Here is a 22,284-nt window from a genome sequence, read left to right as displayed (position 1 = left end):
TTGTTCACATGGCCTAGCTGACAATGCCAAAGATAGACATCCCTGACATTATCTATCTTAGAGCATTTATTAGACATGTACATTACACTTACAGGCTGTGATAGAAGGTATATGCCATGTTTCAATTGTCCATGCATAATTGTAGTACCATTTATAATGAAATCACAAAATTTATTCTTTATTAAAAAGTTAAAATCAACTTTGAATAAAAGGCCTACAGAGATGACATTCATAAAAAAAAAAAGACAATAATGACAATCATCTAATATGACAACCCTAGACTCAAAAATAAGCTGAATAGTTTTTAGAGCTAGAACTGGAATAAAACTTCTATTTCCAACATTCAAGAACCATTCGTCATCTTTGATTTTTCTATTGACCTGAAGTTCCTACAATGAATTATAAATGTTAATTATATTTTTGGTATCCAATACCCAAGTAGTAGTATTACACACAGAGAAATTACAAAGAGTTATCATATAAGTATCTTATCCAGCAATAGAGTGCTGCTTTCTCTTATTCAGCCTGTTGGGATCAAGAGAGGCTAGACATTAAGGATAATTCTACTTCGAGTGATCAGCTTCTTATAGAAGAAGCACTCTGTCTAGCTCTTGTCAACTTTTGACTTCTTACTCTAATTGGGCTTAGGAGCCCCAGCATGATTCTTCTGCACATTCTTTTTCTTTCTTCTTTTAAAGGAATGACGACCTACAGAAGACCCACCTACTATATTCACCGGCTCCTTTTGAAGTTGGTGATCTTTCTCAAAGATCTATAGTAATCCTAGCAAACCATAGTTATTTACTGTAGGCTTAGTCATTCTATAATGACTAAGAAAGGATAGGTGAGACTTGGAAAGTGAGTTGAGGATAGTATCCTTGCCTAACTATTCATGTAATGGAAAGTCAAGTTTGCTAAGCCGCTTGATCTACTCGATCATATACAATACATGATCAATGATAGATGCCCACTCTCGTATACGGGCATTGAAGATGGCACAGGAGGTTTTATATCTTTCAGCATCCTCAAAGCTGTCAAAAGACTCATTCAACTTTTGAATCATCTCCTCAGACTGTGCATCTTCGAATTGACTACTAAGCTCATCATTTATAGCAGCCCTCATGATGCAATGCACCATTGTGCAGTCTGAGCCACTTTTGGTAAGTATCTCTTATCGCACCATGTGTATTGACCGCAGGCTTCTCAGGTGTAGGATCCGTAGTCACATATAGGATCCTTTCATACTCTAGAACTATCTTCAATTTATGATACCAACTATCAAAGTTGGGTCTGGTGAGCTTATCGCTATCCAATAGCGAGCAGAGCGATAAGTGTTAGCCATTTCTGAAAAAGAAAAATTCAAAACCGTATTAGTATATGAATTATTTGATCCCAAATACTTAAACTTTAGTCTAAAGGTTCTCTCATTATTTTATACGAATTGATAGTCTCTACCTCCAATTTGAAGAATCTGATTCCTTAGCGGATATTAGAATCCATATAGACTGCACACAGGCTCGAGTGTGGCTCGGCCAACTCATATACATCTATGGATAGGTTCTTAACTAATTATTTTTTTAAATAATTTCTAGTAATTATTTTATCCTAGGCCTCTCTTCAGCAGATGTGTGGTACCTCCACTGAAAGTCTTGGTTAGATCCAACCATTAATATAAATATACTTAGTGCATCTAACTGACAAATGATTAGGCCTGAGTGTGGCTCGGCCAACCTGACCATCCATCAAAGAGTCACAACTGAGTCATCATATTATAAATGATAATTTGAATTGTTAGATAATTACCAAGCATGTGGTGCTTCCAATGATTATCGAGACTATTGGACCCATTATCAACCACATTAAAGGGAGGCTATGAATGTGTTATCCCCATAATATTTTTATTTTAAGGATCTAATAATTTAAAATACTTAATTAATTGATTTAAAATCAAGAGAAGAGGTTAACCAGTATTTCGATAATCCTCCCATTGACTTCACCAAGTCATCAAAGAGGACTAGAAACAAGCTGATTCAAGAACATCTAAATCAGTCACACTAATTAACATTAATAGCATAGATCAACTCGAATCAATCAACGATCCAATCAAAATATAATATATCAAATTGGTCAGATAAGTGAGATTGATGGGAGGATAGCTAATGCTTACTTTAGACACCATATAGATCAAGTAAGCATGCCCCCAATTAAAAATCACCAATCGAACTGTCGAACTTACCTTAGACATCAATTGGTCGATTAGTTTCAATTTGGTCAGTCAAAAGATTCGGGCTCAGCCACTGAGTCACAATCAGGTCTATTTGGTATCATCACAATATAGACTTGATCAAGCTACAACTATTGAGGTTGATCTAGAAAAATCTTGATCTAATCTAATTCAACTCTTGATTAGATTTAATCTATTTCTCTATTTAGTCCATATTTGTTTCTAATCCTAGGTCTAATCAAGTTAGATAACCTAATTCAAGCTAACCCATAGCCCTATTAGTTTATAAGGTGTCTTAAGATCTTCAATTCTTAAATCTAGATTTTTTAATTTTCATATTTTAATTTTTAATTAAGTGTATGAAATTCTATATTGAAACTATTTCAATTTGTAAAACTATTTTATAAAAATTTTCATGCAAAACCTTATATCATATGTTATTAATTTTAGATTATGAAACTAATTTTCAGATCTGAATATTTTATATAAATCAGCAAAAAATAAATCATAAATCTTTTAAATCTAATCTAAACTAATTTATGATTAGAATAATTTTAGAGTTTTCTTTCACTGTTCTTCTTCATGAGATATAATCACAGCGACATCTTTACACGTCATAAGAGAATCCGTCAATGGGATAAGAGAGTGACTTTGATTACTATTTTTTCTTATGATCGGACGGTCATGGTGATCAACTCAATCTGAGTACTCGCTACTAAGAAAAATCTATACTACATATCTCATATGCAAAATATGTGTAGAAAAAAATAATTATAGATTATTATCTAATCTAATTAGATCATGATACTACAATATAAAATTTTCAAATCGGAACTTTAATTATACCATCACATGAATCATTAATTTTAGATTTAGAAAAACTAAGAAATCTATTCAAAATTATGTATAATTGTATAAAAAAAATTTGGTTTGAAATATGATCAAACATATGCAGATATGTTACTCAAAATAAATTTGAAATACTATCAAACAGATTCAGATCTGAACCTAATTCAAACATCAATTCTACAATTAAAATACATCCTTAAAAATCTATCAAAAATAGATTTAAATCTATGTATAATCAGATTGTAAATCAAAACAAAATATATGCATAGACATTTTTGCTAAAATAGATTTTTAATAGACTATTTTTAGGGGCTAATTTTGATCTGATAATCTGGTCAAAATCAAATCAAAAAAATACAAAAAATATCAGATCAAAATCAGATTTAATTATATCAAAATTTTTGATTCAAAATTAGATCAGAAAAATCAGAAAAAACCAAAAAATTAACTATGAAATCATAATATAGAACCTGACTCTGATACTAGTTGACGGAAACATGCGATCCTCATCGCATGGTCAGGAGGGAAAGGGGAATAGATTTTAGATAAAAATTTTCATAACTTTTATGAAATATACCTTGATGTACAGCAAAAAGGTGATTAAGGTTATAAAAGTTTCTGAAACTGGTTGCTTCGTAAGATCCGATTGTCTAAACCCTTTACTTCGCTCGCACACCAAGCAATGTAGGAGAGAAGGATGAAGACTTCTTCAAAAAGGAAAGAGAAGAGGATTTTGAGATCTAATCTCGATGCTTGAAAGAAGTCCATATGCCACCACACCAAGGGAGAGGGGATGCCCAAGGGAGAACACGCCTAAGGAAGGGGACGCCCAAGGGGACAAACATGCCTTGATGATTGCTTGATTGATTTCTTTCTTCTCCACATCCCTTTTTAAATAAACAAGAAGTCCTAGATTAAATCAAATATCTTCATAGATTAGGAATAGGACTCTCCAAGTTTGAATCAAATCCAAACTACCTAATCTATAAGAATTTCTAAAGGAAATAGGAAAGGCGCCAGTTGGTGCCTCTTTCCCTATGCCGCACACCCAAGGGAAGGGGCACAATTTTCAGTGCTCCCTCATCCATCTTGGTCAGCCAAATAGGTGAGATAATATTAGAGAAACATAGCTTAGTGCACCAAATCTAATTTGATTCAGATTTGGATCAAATTCGAATCCAATTTGAACCAAATTCGAAAAGACTGCTAATCCTAATCTAATTAGGATTTAAATCTAAGTCCAACTTGGATAATTAACTCAATTTAACCTTAATAAAATCATGTTCGATTAAATCAGATCTGATCTAAAATAACTAAGACTTGAATCCAATCTCTCATAATTTTTTAAAACATAGATTTGATTAAATTTATCTCCAAAATTAGATCTGCACCTCATGTGCAGTGCTAGCTGGACATAGTCAATGTTTAATTTTATATGATATATAACTTAATTTTTAATTAAATAAATTTATATATTCAATCAAATCTCATACTTCAAAATTGAATATATAGATATAAGATCAATTTTTTCTTACATTGTCTGACTTTGTGCATGACTTCATAGATTCTAATACTAAGTTAGTACTATAGAAACTATTTCTGTACTAATTGAAGTGACCATCTAGTAATGATACCCGATATTCGAATAGGTCGAATAATTATAAAGCAACATTCAAGAATCTAGGTATATGGTTACCGCATAATTCATCCTTTTGACCCTAATACTCGGGATAATTTAGGATTAAACTATCAACCTTGGATGAGTTATTCATATTATTTTTTAATCTTTTTCAAATCCTATAATAGATCATTATAGGATTACTTTGGTCGTGATTTTACTGGATATGATGCATTAACTTCTATAATCCAGAGGGATCAATCTCATCTTAACTCATACATCGATTTCATAAGTACTTGACGGTACCGAATAGCTTTCTATCATTATATTAAAAATATAGATAGTCCGACATCATAGCACAATGAGTTATTTGTAAGTCACTGTGGTGATCTCGGGTCAGAGAGACACTTATGCCCATATCCTTCGCGAGCTACCCTTGACAGTAGAGTGCTTCGCAGGTGTTCGATGATGATGTACTCCTACATCTCACCTATATGCTATACCAATATCTCCATACTTCTTGGTTAAGAGGACAACCAATCCATATGGTACACAATGCTCTATACTTGATAAATATTATTCCTTGCTAACCGCATATCATTTAGTCATGAACAAGTTTAAGAACTATTTGATAAATCCTTCTTTATCGATTATATTATAGTTTTAAGGACTTTATCATAATACAAGAGTTCAAAGAAAGATGCACACTTGTGATGAATTTGTTAAAAATAACTTTTATTCATTAATAATTCATATATAAATTATCAAGAGCATAATGTCTACAAATAGACAATTGATTTTAGGATATATTTTTTAATAGAAATCACCAATCAAAACCTAATCTAAGCTAACCCTTGGCTTACAATCTAAATACAAAGCTTGGATGAGCCTATCTCCTAGCTGCAATCTCTAATTGAAACTAGTTACAGTAGAATAGATAAAAATAAAATAACAAAACTACAAAAGCTCCTTTAGTAAGCAAATGATTATTGATGAAGCTCGTGGAAACTCTTTTTAAGGAAGCTTTTTAGTTGAGGGAGTTGTCTTCTTGCTGAAAAGACTCTTGATTTGATGGTTCAAGTGGTTGAGGAATGAAAACTCTCTATTTAATACTTTTTGATCTTGTCTTATTATTTTTTATTTTTTTCTTTGATTCTCATTCTTGTCATTTTAATCAATTGTTAGAAGTGTTAAATCATTGTTTGAAAGTCCAAAAAGTTATTTTTGATTATTGAAATCCGAAATAGAAATATTGAAAATATTTTTATAAAATTTTGAAAATTCTACAAAACTAGTCGTTGGAACTCGATCGACTCGGATTGGACTCAAGTCGACTCGAATGGCCTTCGAGTCTATCTTTTTGAAAATTCTGTGCTCTACCTTTTTCTGCAACTTCGATTGAGTAACTTGAGTTGACTCGATCTACCATTTGGTGCTTCAATTTTCTATTCTGAATAATTATATTTCTGTCATTCCTTATTCTAATCGACTCGAGTGATCTTTGAGTCAACTCGAAGGCATGCTGACTGAAATTTTTATGTGTCAGAACTTTTTTTTTCTATTTTTCAGCTTGAGGCAATTCAAATTCTGCTTGAGTTGACTCAAGATGCCCTCAACTGAATTTTTCTAAATTTTTTCAATTTAAAAGGTGTTTTGATTCCAATCTTTTAATTACCTTTTCTACTTTAATTTCAAAGTTCTTTTACTCCAATTAAGCTTTCAAAATCTTTTCTCTTGAATTAGTGTGAGACTTAAGGGTCAATCTTTTAATACCTACTAATTAATTTACTTAAATATCATCTTAATGAAACTATTAGATCAATCATGTGCTCAAATATTTTGCTATTCATCAAACTCAATCACTGGGGTCAACAATAAACACACTTAAATTTATTTTTAGGCACAAGTTTATAAATTAATTTTTTAAGAAGCCTAATTTACCACTCTCTTGGGTTGTCTTCTTTAGAAAATAAGTAGTATCAGACCATCAAGAGTTTAAGATCAATAGCAATCCTAATTGGTACATTCTTGGTTGATGGCCAATCAACCAATATACCACTACTATTTGATAGCACTAATTATACATACTAAAAAGCATGAATGAAAATCTTTATTCAAGTATAAGACTATAACATATGGAATGTCATAGTGAATAGTCCACACATGCCCACTGTTATAATTGATGGTATGCCTTCTTTCAAACCTGAAAAAGATTGGGATGATTTAGATAAGAGATTAGCTCAAATGAATGCTAAAGCTATAAATATTTTGTATTATACTTTGGATGTCAATGAGTTTAATAGCATATCTACATGTATGTCTACCAAAAAAATATGGGATAAGTTAGAAGTTATCTATAAGGATACTAATCAAGTAAAAGAATCAAAAATAAACATGCTTATACATAAATATAAACTATTTAAAATCAAACCTAGTAAAAGTATCACTGATATGTTCACTAGATTCACTAATTTTATAAATGATTTAAAGAGTCTTAAGAAAAATTATACTAATAGCAAACTTATTTATAAAATTCTCAGGTTATTGCCAAAGAACTGAGAGGCTAAGGTGACTGCAATCCAATAAGTGAAAGATCTAAATAAGTTATCTTTTGAAAGAGCTCATTGGCTCACTCATGATCGATGAGATGAATATGAACTAAAATATTGAGGAAGAGATGAAGAAAAGGAAGACCATTGCTTTAAAATTCATGGTCATTGAAGATATAGAAAGTGATACATCGGAGGAATCTGAAAATGATGAAAAATAGCCATGATCACAAGTGTTGACCCAAAGAATAATTTTGATGATCACATAATATTGGAGTATAAAAAAGAACTAATATCTTTGAAGATTGCTTGAGAATATTTTTGTAGGAAGCTAACACTTTTGATAAGCTTTGAAGTCACTCAAGATGATTTTGAATCTTAAAAATCAAGTTTGGAGATGAATTTATTAAGAAAAGATAACTTAAGAAGGAGGAGTCAACTCCTACTAAAGAAGAGTCAACTCTGACATGTAAAAAGACTGGCACACTTCTGCAAGTCGACTCTCTCAAAGAGATAAAGAACTATTTTTTGGCACACCTTACAAGAGCCAACTCATAGACTTTGTGATGAGTCGACTCTTGGACTTCATGATTTGACTCTTGACATTGGTGAGCTGACTCTCTTAGGATTGACAGAAAGTTGATTTTTGAAGATGTCAAGAGGAGCCAACTCTTGTTCTATGCGAGTTGACTCTCAAACAGCATGTGTTGACTCTTAAGCTCTGTAAGTCAACTCCTAAGCCTCTGATAACCATAACAAATTGCTCTACAAAAGGTGCAGACTATCTAGAAATATTTGTAACAGCTGGTTTTGATATCAACAAGTAGAAATGGCTAGTTTTGGATTCAAATGGCATTAAATGATCAGAGAATTGATTGAAGATACAAGAGAACCCAAGTGAATAGTAGAAAAAGCTTATTCAAATAAAAAGAAACCTACTTTTAGTCTAGAGTGCATTCAAAAGTGTTCACCAGCTCCATAATCAAAGCTTTTGAATTTTATGAAGTTAATCAAGAAAAGAAGTGTGTGCATTAAATGCAAAGCTTCCAAGTTTTCTCCAAGCAAGCATCAATGACTTCTATCAACTCATTAAGGAGCTTTTTCTGTTATAAAATTTTTATTTTCTAAAATTTTTTGTGACAAATTTTAAAGGGTCTGAAACTTGGAAAAAAGCTTAATCCAAGCCTAGGAATTGGATTGAGAGCCTAGGGAGAGGCTTATAAAGGTTTTGGTTGGTAGTCTCAAGAAAACCAACTGGATTTGATGGTGAGTCCAGCTAAAACAACGGCACTATAATGAGGGGATTATAGTAGAAATTCTTAAGTATAGCTTAGAGAGTGGAAATAAGTGCTTGGAGTGCATCAAATCACTACAATTTTTTTTTGTATTTATGTGTATGGCTTCTTGTTTCTGTTGCCATACTTTAATTTCATGCATTCACAACACCTTATTTAATTTGTTTAAAAAATCTATATATACTTATTTTGATTTTTTTGAAAATCCTAATTCTCTCCACTCTTGGATTGTCTAGCTAGGCAACAAGTGGCATCAAAGCTTGATTTTTTGCTAGGTTTGATCTAATGATCAAGAGTAAGATAAATGGCAACTCAATTGGGTGTTTCACTTATCGAGTGGCAGTCCATAAATAGGCCACCTCTTTTTAATTGGTCTAATTACACTTATTGAAAATTTTGCATGCACATATTATCCAAGCACTTGATTATGATCTATAGAATATCATAATCAATGATCCATACACACCCACGATCATTATCGATGGCATTGCTTCTCCTAAGTCAAAGAGAGATTAGGATGAAGTGAACAAAATATGAGTCCAATTAAATGTCAAGACAATGAATGTCTTATATTGTGTTTTGGATGTAAATAAGTTTAACCATATCTCTCCTTAAAATTCTACAAAGAAAATATGGGATAGACTTGAGGTTATGCATGAAGGCACAAACCAAGTTAAAGAATCTAAAATTAACATGCTTGTGCATAAATATGAGTTGTTGAGAATGAAATCAAATGAATCTATTATTGAAATGTTTATTTGCTTCACTGATATTATTAATGGCCTCAAAAGTCTTAGAAAATCTTATCCTAATAGCGATTTTGTGAAAAAAATTCTCTGATCTCTGCCAAGGATATGAAAAGCCAAATTGACCATCATCCAAGAAGTAAAAGGCCTTAACAATCTACCATTTAAGAAGCTAATCAGATCGCTAATAACACATGAGCTAGCAATGAAGTAGTACATGATGAGGTGGTCAAAAGGTAGAAACTCATTGTCCTCAAATCTGTGGCAGAAGATGAGGATGATGAGGAATCATTGGAAGAGAAAGATGATGATGAAGACAGCCTTAATCATTAGAAAATTCAAATAGTTTAAGATTTCAAAAAAAGATCAATGGTCAAGGGAGAATCGAATAAAAAAAAAAAAAAAAAAGAAGCAGCCACTTTGTTATGAGTGCAAGAAAGCAAGGCATTTCTAAGTGGATTGTCCAACTCTAAAGACATCATACAAGAGGATAAAGAAGAAAGCAATGGTCGCCACATGGAGCGATAGTGAGGAATCTAGCTTCGATAAAGAAAATTAGAATGTTGCAAACTTATATCTCATGGCACAAGAGGATAAGATAAAATCTGAACATACTTTAGATTTTACATTTAATGAGCTTCAAGATGCCTTCATGAATTGCTTGATGAATTCAAAAAAAATAGTTTGAAAAATATGGATTTGTAAATGAAAAATGAATCCTTGTCAAAAGAGAAAGAAGAGGTTTTACAAAACAATAAGGTTTTAATGAAAGAAAATGATTCTCTAAAGAAGTAAAAAATCTTAAATCTTTGGTTGACAAGTTTACATATAGTTCAGATAAACTTCAATTAATTTTGATCAACTAAAGAGCAATTTTTGATAAAGTTAGTCTTGATTTTAATCCTAACAACAAACAAAAATTTTTGAAAAATTTGTTAACTAATTCTTCATCATATGCTACTTCAAAAGTTACTTATTTTTGCTATACAAAAGTAGGATATAAGGCTTATTCTTATAATTTTAGAAAATTGAATGGTAAAGTAATTAAGAAAATTTGAGTTCTAAAAGGAACCTTAATTACTAATGCAAAAGGATTCAAGAAAGCTTAGGTATCTAAATCAGTTGCGCGACTATTTTCTAGGAGTGTCATGCAGCCTATGAAGTAGAAAGAAAATGATACCTTGATAAGGACCGTTCAAGACATATGATAGATGATAAAAATCAATTTATCACTCTTGATAGAAAGAAAGGAGGAGTAGTGACCTTTAACAATGATGACAAAAAAAAATCATTGAAATTGGTAAAATAAATATTACTCCTTCTATCTTTATTGATAATATTTTATTAGCTGATAGTTTAAAGCATAATTTGCTTAGTATAAGTCAATTATGTGATAAAGGATATAAAGTTACTTTTGAATCTTTCGTGTGCATTATTTCTAGTATCCTTTTAATGAAGGTATAAAATTCATTAAATATAGATATCACAAAATCTACATGGTTGATCTTGATGAGATTAGTATAAAAAATGATCAATGTCTTGTTATAATAGATGCTAAAATCAAAGAGACTAAGTAGTTGTGACATCATAGATTAGATCATGCTAGCATAGATTTGATTTCAAAATTGATTGAAAGGAATTTAGTTAAAGATTTGCCAAAATTGAATTTTGAAAAGAATCAAATTTATAATGCAAGTCAATGTAGAAAATAAATTAGGGGGCCTCTCAAATCCAAGAATATTATTTCAACTTTTAGATCCTTAAAATTAATTTATATAGACTTATTTGGATCCACTAGAACTATTATCCAAGTAAAAAATATGAACTTATGATTATAGATGATTTTTCATATTTTATATAGATTCTATTTTTGACACATAAAGATGAAGTTTTTTCTATATTTTTAAAGTTTTATTGAAAGATTTTGAATAAAAAGAATCCAACCATTATTTGTATTCAAAATGATCATGAAACCAAATTTGAAAACCAAAATTTTAAAAAAATTTTACATTAAAAATGGTATTGAACATAATTATTTTGCACCAAAAATATCTCAACAAATTGTAGTTATTGAAATAAAAAAATCAAACGTTGGAAGAAAGAACCCATACCATGGTGTGTGAGGGAAGTCTTCCAAAATATTATGGAACTAAAGCTATAAATACTGCATCTATATTTTAAATAGAGATTTGATTTTATCGATTTTAAAGAAAACCTCCTATGAGCTTTGGAAAGATAGAAAATCTAATAATAACTCAACAAGTTCTCTGAGCCTCCAACCTAGAAAGGTAGTTAGCCAAACAAGCTACAAAGTTAGTCGATTAAGAAGAGATTTGAGCCGATCCAGTCTTAGATAGATAGAGTAAATAGAAAGTTAGAAAATCTACATCTACTGTTGACCAATCTCAAAAATTTTACTTAGCCAATTCAAAGTTTTAGATTAACCAATTAAGAGCTTGAATGAGCTGACTCATAAAATTTTAATAAGATAATGGTTAGTTTTTTAGAGTTTTTCAAATGTAAAATTTATTTCTAAAGACTATTTTTAAGCTTTCAATGGCTAGAATATTAATTGTGGATATTTTTTAGGTCATAAATAAAAAAATTTCAAATAAAAATATGAGTGAAAAAGCTTTAGAGGTTTTATTAATATTCTCTTGAAGCTATTGAGTGGAACTCAAGAGAGAAAATGGAAGAAAATTAAGAGTATTTTTAATTCAATGCTTTTTATATTTATTCAATTTATAAGAGAAGAAAGTGTATTGATTTGAGCTAACTACTTTTGAGCAAAAGTATTGAAGCCTTCATCAATCCTCTCAAGCATTCAAGAAAGAAGTCAAAGCAATCAAGAGCCCAAGTACTTCCACTTCTTTTGGAGTTTAAAAGGTTTTATTGTTCTAAACTTTAAATTCTTGTGTATCTTACTTTGTTTATTATAATAAGTTTCTTGGATGAAGGAACTTGGGGTTGGTTGAAGCCTTAAATTGGATGTTATAAGGTTTTGATTGGTAGCTCTATAAAAATCAATTAGGTTGATTGTAAATCTGAAAAATAATCAATTATAAGATTGTGGTTGGTGATCCTGTAAAAACTAACTATTTTGGATTGTGAATCTAAGATAATAATCAAACTATAATCTGGAGGAGTTATAGTTAAAATTTTTAAGTGGATTGACTTAAGAAGTAGATATAGGTACTGAGTTTAGTACCGAACCATTAAAAATCTTATATATTTATGATTATATTTTTATATTTATCTTTTATTTTGTTGCATATTTATTTCCTACTAAGCACTCCACAAATACTATTAAAATTATTTTTAGGCATAAATTTATAAATTAATTTTTTAAGAAATCTAATTCACCCTCCTTTTGGGTTGCCTTCTCCAAAAAACAACAACTCCTCTACTAGTATTATCATTGGCAAAGGGACAATTCAACTTTCTCTTACATCTGGAAAGGTCCTCACTTTTCAAGATATTTTTCATATTTTTGGAATTAGAAGAAGTCTTATTTCTATTAAGAAATTTGATGATCATGATTTTAAAGTTATATTTGATTCCTAAAATATGATGATCCCTAAAAAGGGATCGTTTGTTGAGAAAAGATATGCCAAGGATAATATGTACTTATTTATTTTAGATAAAGATGTTATTATTTCTACTTATATTGTTGATGATCTATATTATGTTTGACATTATAGATTAGGATATATTTGTTGTAACACTATGGATAAAATGATTTCTCATAAATTAGTTTTAAAAATTGATTTCAAATTAACTACTAGTATTTGTGAATGTTGTGCATAAATAAAAATTTTGCAGTAGCATTTATAAAGAAATTATTGTATATGGTTTTCAGAGAATACATAACAATAATAGCATCAGTGGATAGTAGTTGTGAATAAAAGTTTGACTGATTTGCAAGAAAGGGCTTTACCTACGTATATTGAGGGGGTCAATAAATTTTTGAACTTTGCATATGCTAATCAGGCAGACAATGTAAAGATTTATTATCTGTATAAGAAGTGTAAAAAATATATTTTTAAGGACTGACATATGGTAAAACAACATATTATTACAGAAAATTTCTTGACAACATATAAGATTTAGACTTAGCATGGAGAGACATACTATTCTACTAGGTCTAACTAAGATTGCGGAAGTAGAGATTTTTTTGATACGAGAGGTGATATAGTTGGAATGATACAAGTAGCAACTAAAATCTTAATGTCAGACAATAATATAGAATTTAATCATTTAATGGAGAATGAGGGTCATTAGGGGTTTAATCGAGAAATAAAAGATTTTTTTTAACTTTTTGAAGTTACGGAACATCCACTTTATCCAAATTACACTAAATTCACGTCACTATCATTTATTGTTCGATTATTGCATTTGAAAGTGCTAAGTGAATGGACAGATAAGTCATTTACATTGTTATCAAAGTTGTTGAATGATGTATTTTTGGAAGAGATATGCTTGTCAAATTCAGATTATGAAGCAAACAAAATCACCACAGATTTGGATTTTACTTATAAGATATGGGATGCATATCTCAATAATTTTATGTTATTTAGAGGCAAAGATGAAGGACATGATAAATATCAAATATGTTTGAATTCTAGATACAAGCAATTTACAGAAGATTCAAATGATGATACTACTAAGAATAGTCAGATTGCTACAAAACAACTGTGGTATTTTTCATTGAAGTTGAGATTGTAGAAATTCTTTATGTCATCAAAAACTATAGAGTTAATAAGATGGCATGAGGAGGAACGAATAAAAGATGGTATTCAAAGATACCCTGCAAACTCAATTACCTGGAGAACTTTTGATGAATGGAATCCATCCTTCACTGTAGATTGTCGAAATGTTAGACTTGATTTAGGAGCTGATGGGTGCCCATTTAGATCAATGTCTATATCTCATAGCACTTGGCCTATTGTTCTAATATCATATAATTTACCATCATGGATTTTTATGAAACAACTTTTATTTATTCTTTTCATGATTATTGATGGGCCAAAAGGATCGAGCAATAAGATTGATGTTTATCTACAACCATTGATTGAGAAACTAAATGAATTATGGGAGAAAGGGATACTTATATATGATGCATTAAAAAAGGAGATATTTCATCTTCATTATGCATTATTATGGACAATCAATGATTTTTCTACATATGCAAATTTGTCTAGATGGAGTACAAAAGGTGAACTTACATGTCCTTCTTGTTATAATCAAACAGAATCAACATGGTTGTCCCATGGTAGGAAATTTTATTATAGAGGGCATCGATGGTTCTTACCGAATATCCTTAAATTTTGAAGAGATAGAGTATCTTTTAATGATCAAGGAGAATACAAAAGAAGGGTTGTTAAATTATCAGGTTTTGATATACTAAATCAATTAAATAGAGTGCTCACAGAATATAAAAAGGAAGACCTTGTAAAGAAAAAAATTGAAGAAAATCAAAAAGGCACTTTAAGTGAAAAAAAGTCTGGATAGAAAAAGAGGAGTATATTTTTTGATTTACCATATTGGGAGCATAATTTGATTCAGTATAATCTTGATATCATGCATATTGAGAAGAATGTATATGACAATATACTTTGGACAATATTGGGGATTGCAAAAAAATCCAAGGATAATTTAAATTCACGATATGATATGCAAGAAATAGGTATAAGGAAAGCATTGCATCCATAACAACGAGTGTCTGGTAAGACTTATTTATCTCCAGCTTATTTTACAATATCCAAATATAACAAGGTTATCTTCCTAAAAGTGTTAAAAAATGTCAGAATCCCTGATGGTTATGCATCTAATATCAGTCGCTACGTATATTTAAAGGAGCATAGTATTTGGAAATTAAAAAGCTATGACAGTCATATTTTGATGCAACAGTTACTTTCTGTAGTTGTACGCAAAGTATTATCTAAAGATGTAGTTGAGGCATTGATTGAGTTAACAAATTTTTTTAGGCAATTATTTTCAAAGGTGAACAAGGTGGCTAACCTAGAGTATATTCAAGGTCATATTGATTTAACACTTTGGCATCTTGAGAAGATCTTTTCACCTTCATTTTTTGATCTAATGGAATATTTATCTATACATTTAGCAGAAGGGGCACTCATTGTTGGAGCCATGCAATTTAGGTGGATGTATCCTATTGAAAGATAATATTATTTATATAAAATGAAGTATGTCATACTCTTTGGTTTCAATTTGTTATTATATAAATTTTATCTAATTTGTATTCTATATAGGTATCTACTTATGCTTAAACTTTATGTGCATAATCGAGCTCAGCCAGAAGGCTCAATTGTCAAAGGATACCTGATGGAAGAGTGTATGAATTTTTGTTCAAGATATTTATAGGATGTTGAAACTAGATCAAATTGACTGATTCAGAATAATGATGGTGGAAATAATTCAGATCGTCCTATTGAAAAGAGAGCCAAAATATATATTGATGAAGTCACATGGGAGCAAGCTCATCGTTATGTGTTGCAAAATGTTGATGCCATAACTCCCATTTGAATGTAAATTTCATGATCAACTTGTAATATATACTAATAAATTTATAATTATTATAAATATTATTTATAATATTTATAGAAAGCACATTGAGTATTTAAAAAGATAAATACCTCGTTCATCAGATGATCAAATTGAAAAGGTCCATGTATCAACTTTTCGCATATAGTTGAGGGAGCATGTAAGTAATCACATTTAATTTTTTCTATCAACTCAAATTCAAAATTTTTATTTATTATTTAATTTTTATATAATTTTAAAGTTTATGTATTAAAATGAATATAAGTAAGAACATCTGGAATTCAATATTCTGATAAAATTCAATATTTTGCTAGAGGTCCAGACCAATTTGTATGATGTTATGATAGATATATCATCAATGGCTTTCGATTTCACAAACTTGATAAGGATAACAAGAGATCTACTCAAAGCCATGATACTATTGTCAAGGCACATGCAAGTATTGGAGATATAACCTATTATGGAAGATTGATAGATATTATCAAGATTCGATATGCTAATGATATGCAATTTGTACTATTTAAATGTGATTGAATTGATGATATCAAGGGGAAGAAGATAGATGAGTTTAAGATGACACTTGTCAATTTTAGTCATCTTTTATATAATGACAATAATATTTTAAATGAACCATTTATTTTAGCAAGTCAAGCAGAACAAGTATGCTATATTTCAAATCCTATAGAATTAAGATGGAGTGTTGTTCTCAAGATGACAATTAGAGATTTGTTTGACATGTACTCAAAGAATGGTTCAAACAATGTTAAATCAATACCTCAAGCAGAGCCTTTTAATGAGCAATATTTAGATGAGACAATATATACTCGTGATGATGATGTTCATTGGGTGAGGGAAGGTGTAGATGGAATAACTATAGATGATATGAGAATCATCGATGATGATATTGAGATGGATGAAGATGAATGATCGTTGTTAATTATGAAAATTTGCATGTAAGTTAATATTGTTCGTTTGTTAGTTAAATTCTGTATCCCCTTTATACTTTTATATCTGCTTTTTATGTTTACTTTTTATATTTTACATATAGGATGGCTCCAAAGAGGACACGTGGTGTATCTATATTGGATAGATTACAGACTAATTTATCATCTCAATCCAGTCATGATGAGTCACAGCAACAATCACTTTCAGCACATAATGCTCAGCCAGATAGACAGTGATCTACACCGCATTCTCATGTAGGTCCTTGCTTGCAGTCTACACTTCATCCACAACCATCATTGTGTATACATTCTAGTACCCAACCATCATCAGAGGTCACATTATCTCAGCCACAGTCATCAGATGTTGCAAGAAAATCACTTATTCTATTTATGTAAAGTTAAAATCATTGTACTATCTTATCTTATTATTGTATTTGGATACTGATTAGGTTATTCGAGTCAGTCAACTTCTGGCCAAAGAGGTGGAGACATGGCTCACGGCATTGAGTTCTGGGGCATGGGTCAAAAGTTTCCTTTGATATTTGATGCTTTATGCAACCTTATAGGTCCAATGCAAGTAAGTTCAAGAGTTAATTAGGAGTAATAGTGAAAAATAGGACATATGTCCCATTGACATATGCATCTTGGATAGAAATGCCCCAGCATATTCTAGATCACATTTGGAAAGAGGTGCAGGTAAAATATATTTATAATTTTTATTTTATAATTATGTATTTAATTCTAGATTATATTTGGAAAGAGGTGTGATTATATTTAATGAAGAACTTAGTCTTGTAAAACCGCTTTTGATATACCAACTCTCCTTTAGCTCTACTTATGCGATTATTGCTGATAGCAAGCTCTATGTCATTCTCCCATACACATGCTAAAATAACTTATATTTTTTATATTCATACATTTTATATGATTACTAACTTTATTAAATTTTAATTTTATAGGATAACACAGATGCTGCGAGTGAATATAGAGAAAACTATTTAAGGTCGGTTGGTGAGATGTGGAGAAATTAGAAGTCTTATATCAAGCGTTATTACTATGATGAGCTTTGGAAGGAAGAAGATCTTATCTTTAGACCTCTTCCGCATGTGAAAGCTGATCATGAGAGGTACTTGTTCGTTATTGGGGACAAAAAGATGTCCAGGTATATATTTTTTAATTACTTTTGTGATTAGTTTCTTTTCATATAATGAAAATATATTATATTTTTAATTATATTAATAATTCTTGCAAGCACAGTGTGCATGAAATAAAAATAACAAGAAAATATTGGGAGGCTTGCATAAGACAGGGAGAACTTCATTTTCTATTATTAGAGTAAATGTATATTTAGAATATTATAAATTTATATTAAATATAACTCTAGTGCAAATTCTTATATATATCTGGGTTATTTATGTTAAATAGATGGAAGTAGAGGGATTAGAAATAGATGGACTAAGCATGTTTATTAGAACACATACTTCAAAGTAGGATGTCATTGATGCGGATGCACAAGAGTGTATTATAAGTGCATAATTTAAATTCTCTTTACATATAGTATATTTTACATATTAATGTCAATATTATAATTTCTTATTATAGGAGAAGATGAAACAATGACTTGAGGAGATACCTGAGGACAAGCACACACCAGAATTGAAAGATCGTATCTTTGTGGAGGTGATGGGAGAAGATGGACATGGACGGATGCATACTTGGAGTTCAAGCATGACAAGATGATATTTGCATGAGCAGTCTTCTCAAGCACCATCAGAGGAGACCATTAGGAGGATTCGAGATGAGCTTCGAACTAAGTTTGATGACAAGATTTTCTACTTAGAGACATAGCTCAATCAGATGCGTGCTTAGATGGCGAGTAGATATCTTGTGCACAGCCCAATAGGTACTTCTAGTTCGATGCCATCTAGTAGCGGGCAAATATAATTTATTTATTTAGTTAGATTTATATTGTACATTAATTGGGTATTATTTATAATTAATTTTACATCGTTCAACTTTTTATAACATATAGGTTCCAGATGCATCCAGTGCTCACCAAACACGTGCATCGAAAAATGAGAGATTCATCTAGGTGCCTGATGAGGTTTGTGATGATATTCTTATTGCCCAAATTTTCCTTCGAACTATCATTTTTAATAGTTTAATCGTTAAATATTTTACAAGGAGCAAAATGTGAAAAAATATCTCAAAAAAGTTGTCCAAGTGTCCTTCTAAAGAAAACACAGGCAGTACCAAACACGTGCATTGGAAAATGAGAGATTCATCTTGGTGTCTGATGAGGTTTGTGATGATATTCTTATTGTCCAGATTTTTCTTCGAACTATCATTTTTAATAGTTTTGTCATTAAATATTTTACAACGAGCAAAATATGAAAAAATATTTCAAAAAAATTGTCCAAGTGTCCTTCTAAAGAAAACATAGACAGTATCAAATACATGATAGATCAGTGGGAATGGATCAATCAGGCATTCAACAATCTTATGGACATATCTAGTAGGACTTCCTCAAGGAGTGTGAAGTATTCAGTACTTTTAAAAGAATGAAGAAATTTAAGGTGCAAATCATCAATCTGTACAAAACTATCTGGGAACTGTCCCGTTGCAATCCCCAAATGGATACCACCTAGGGGAAGAGGGGAAGAGAATTTCGTACTTTTGCTTTTAGGCTGTGGTTAATATTACCGGTCTTCCAATTGGGTTTTGGCAAGAATTTGCCCTAATTCTTCAAGTTCTACCCTTTAGTCTAGTTGAAGTTACTGGAATGGGTTGTTTTCCTCATGGCTCTTTTCACTTTTTGGTTCATTTTTCACTTTTTGGTTCATTTGTGATCTACTTTGGTGGTCCTTGTAGTTTCTCATAATACATTTTATTGGCTCTCTTGTACGTCTGAATACTAGACTGGCTAAGGTTCTGTTTATCATAGTCTAGCAAAAATACAATAGCTAGGACCGCTGGCTTACACCTATTTTTCTGATCTGGCCTTGAAAGAAACTATGTAATCATTTTACTATTTAGTACAAGGTAACAAATTATCTGTAACTTTATTAACCTTTTCTGCATCTTCGTAGTGCCATGGTGTCCTAGGATAACCTGTCTCTGGAGCTGGTTCATCTACAAAAGTATTTTCTCAATCACACTTTTCTAAAACTTATGGGTCAGTACTCCTACTGATTACCGAGATTGAAGTTGAATGTCAAGCATCGCCCTAAGCATCATCATCTTGTAGCCCTTGCAGCACAAGACACTGTTAACTGACACTGACATGGCGTCCTCATGAAAAATTATTTTGCTCTTGAACTGGACTGCCCTGTTACCCATTGTGTTCCTACACATCGATTTTCTTTTTGCTGTATCGGACGTCCTTATTTTTCACTTTAGCAGCTTGAAATTTTTTTATATACAAAGAACTATGATATCTGAATGTGCAGAGCTCTTTTGAGATTCCTTTCTTTTCTTTCCTGAGAAATCCAACCTATCTCATTTCTTTTCACTTATTTGCAAATTCTACAGTCAGTATGTGACTTCCTTTTTCTGATTTATATTTATAGAAAAGCTTTTACTTCAAATCCTTCTTGTTGGTTTCCATAATCAAGAGTTCCTTTGGACCATGCTTGAAGATTTTGTTGAGGTGGCTGTACACTCGTCAATGGACCAATATAGCTTTAAAAAGAATTTTGAGTAGACTCCATTCTTCCCACATACCACTGATCCTTTGTCTATACTTGTTGAAATATCATGATTAGGTGGCTCTTCTTAATATGACATGCCGTTGGCTGGTTTGGTTTTTCAGTGCACATCTCATCAATGTTCAAACTAGAGAACTTGCTAATTCTTTGCATATTCTCCAAATCTTTTCCTTTGGACTTTGATCTTCTCCATTTTAAAGAACTCTGAAATATTAATCTGGCAAAGCTATGACAGTGATGTACATAGCTTCCTCCAGTTGACTTAAGGTCTGAAATCTCAAGATCATGCCACTGATTGACAAGTATTTGTTCAATAGCTTGCATTTATAGGATGGTGGCTGCCTACTACAGGAAATCATACGAATCATTGCTCTTGTTTCTCTGTGTCTGTAACTATGTTCTATGTTTTGGCTGATAGGAATGGGTCCATATTGTGGTGGGGGGCATATCAATTGCTTAAGGTGCATTACATCTGGATTTATACAAACTGGAATCACATTTATTCTTATTCTGACAGTATTTGAATCAATCTCTTATCTAAATGGTTTAAAAAGTTGAATCTAGTTTTATATATTTATTTATTTATTATGCTGTTGAAGAAATTTATAAATCATAGAAGTTAAAATAACTTGTATGAAACATGTTTTTGTTTCTACCTTCTAGTGTTTGGTACCTAGACCAGCCATCAAACTGGTTGTCCCTTACAAACTTGTTCTCCGTTGTAAAATCAGAGAAGCATTCTGTTTTTCGATGATACAAAAAGGTTCTATTGTAACCTTTGTCCTGGAGAATTCATTTTTGTCATGGATTTGTGGAGATTTTGGTCAAAGGAGCCCCTAGAAGTCTTTGCCTCTTTATTTCTGCCAACGTTTCAATCATGCTGATATACCCTGGTGATACTTCTCTCTGAAAATATTATATGCTGGTATTATGTAAATAAAAGGCTGTTATGCATACAATTTTGTTTTGGCAAATACGTCATTTTTAGTATGCCTAATTTGTTTTGAAATCATTTTTATATATTTTGTATGAAGCCTTGTCAGTGATCTCATTTTATATTTTTTATAATAATTTATTTAACTAATATATCTCTTTTATTTATTTTCAGATTTAGGTACAATTCCATGAAGACGAAGCAAGCAAATTTTATATTTTGTTTTGCTTGTTATTGTATTTTCGATGGTGGATATGTACTTGAATACTTATGTTATGTTTAAATAAAATTTGGATAAATTTTTAATATTGGACAATGCATTTCAAGTTATTCTTAACTGAATGAATTTGTTTTCAATATTTGAGTATTATGCTTTATTTTTTGTCTAATTGATAAACAGGTGTATCAATAACGGTTACAAGTTCACAGGCACAATTATATAAAAAAATAAAAAAATAAATATAATTAATAAAAAAATAATTTTAATTATTTGTAATAATTTTTATCATCGTAAAAGATTTATTAAGAAACAATGAAATAAATTTTTCGCTATCACTATTTATGATGATAAAGTGCTGTAAGGAAATAATTTATTTTGTTGCTACTATTTACCACGGCAAAGTGCTATAAGAAAAAAAAACTTTTACTACCACTATTTGTGATAGTAAAGTGCTGTAATAAAAAAAATTTTACATCACTATCTGTAACGACTATAGTTGTCGCAAAAATAAAGTACTTATTTACGATGGCAAAATATTATGGAGAAAATTTTTTTGCAACGGTATCCTCCATCACAAATAAATATCACAAATACATCTTATACGATATCCTTTTATGATGCAAAAAATTACCAT

The sequence above is a fragment of the Elaeis guineensis genome, chromosome 12 (genome assembly GCF_000442705.2).
Source record: "Elaeis guineensis isolate ETL-2024a chromosome 12, EG11, whole genome shotgun sequence".
NCBI classification, from domain to species: Eukaryota; Viridiplantae; Streptophyta; class Magnoliopsida; order Arecales; family Arecaceae; genus Elaeis; species Elaeis guineensis.
Note: the sequence above shows the minus strand (reverse complement) of the source record.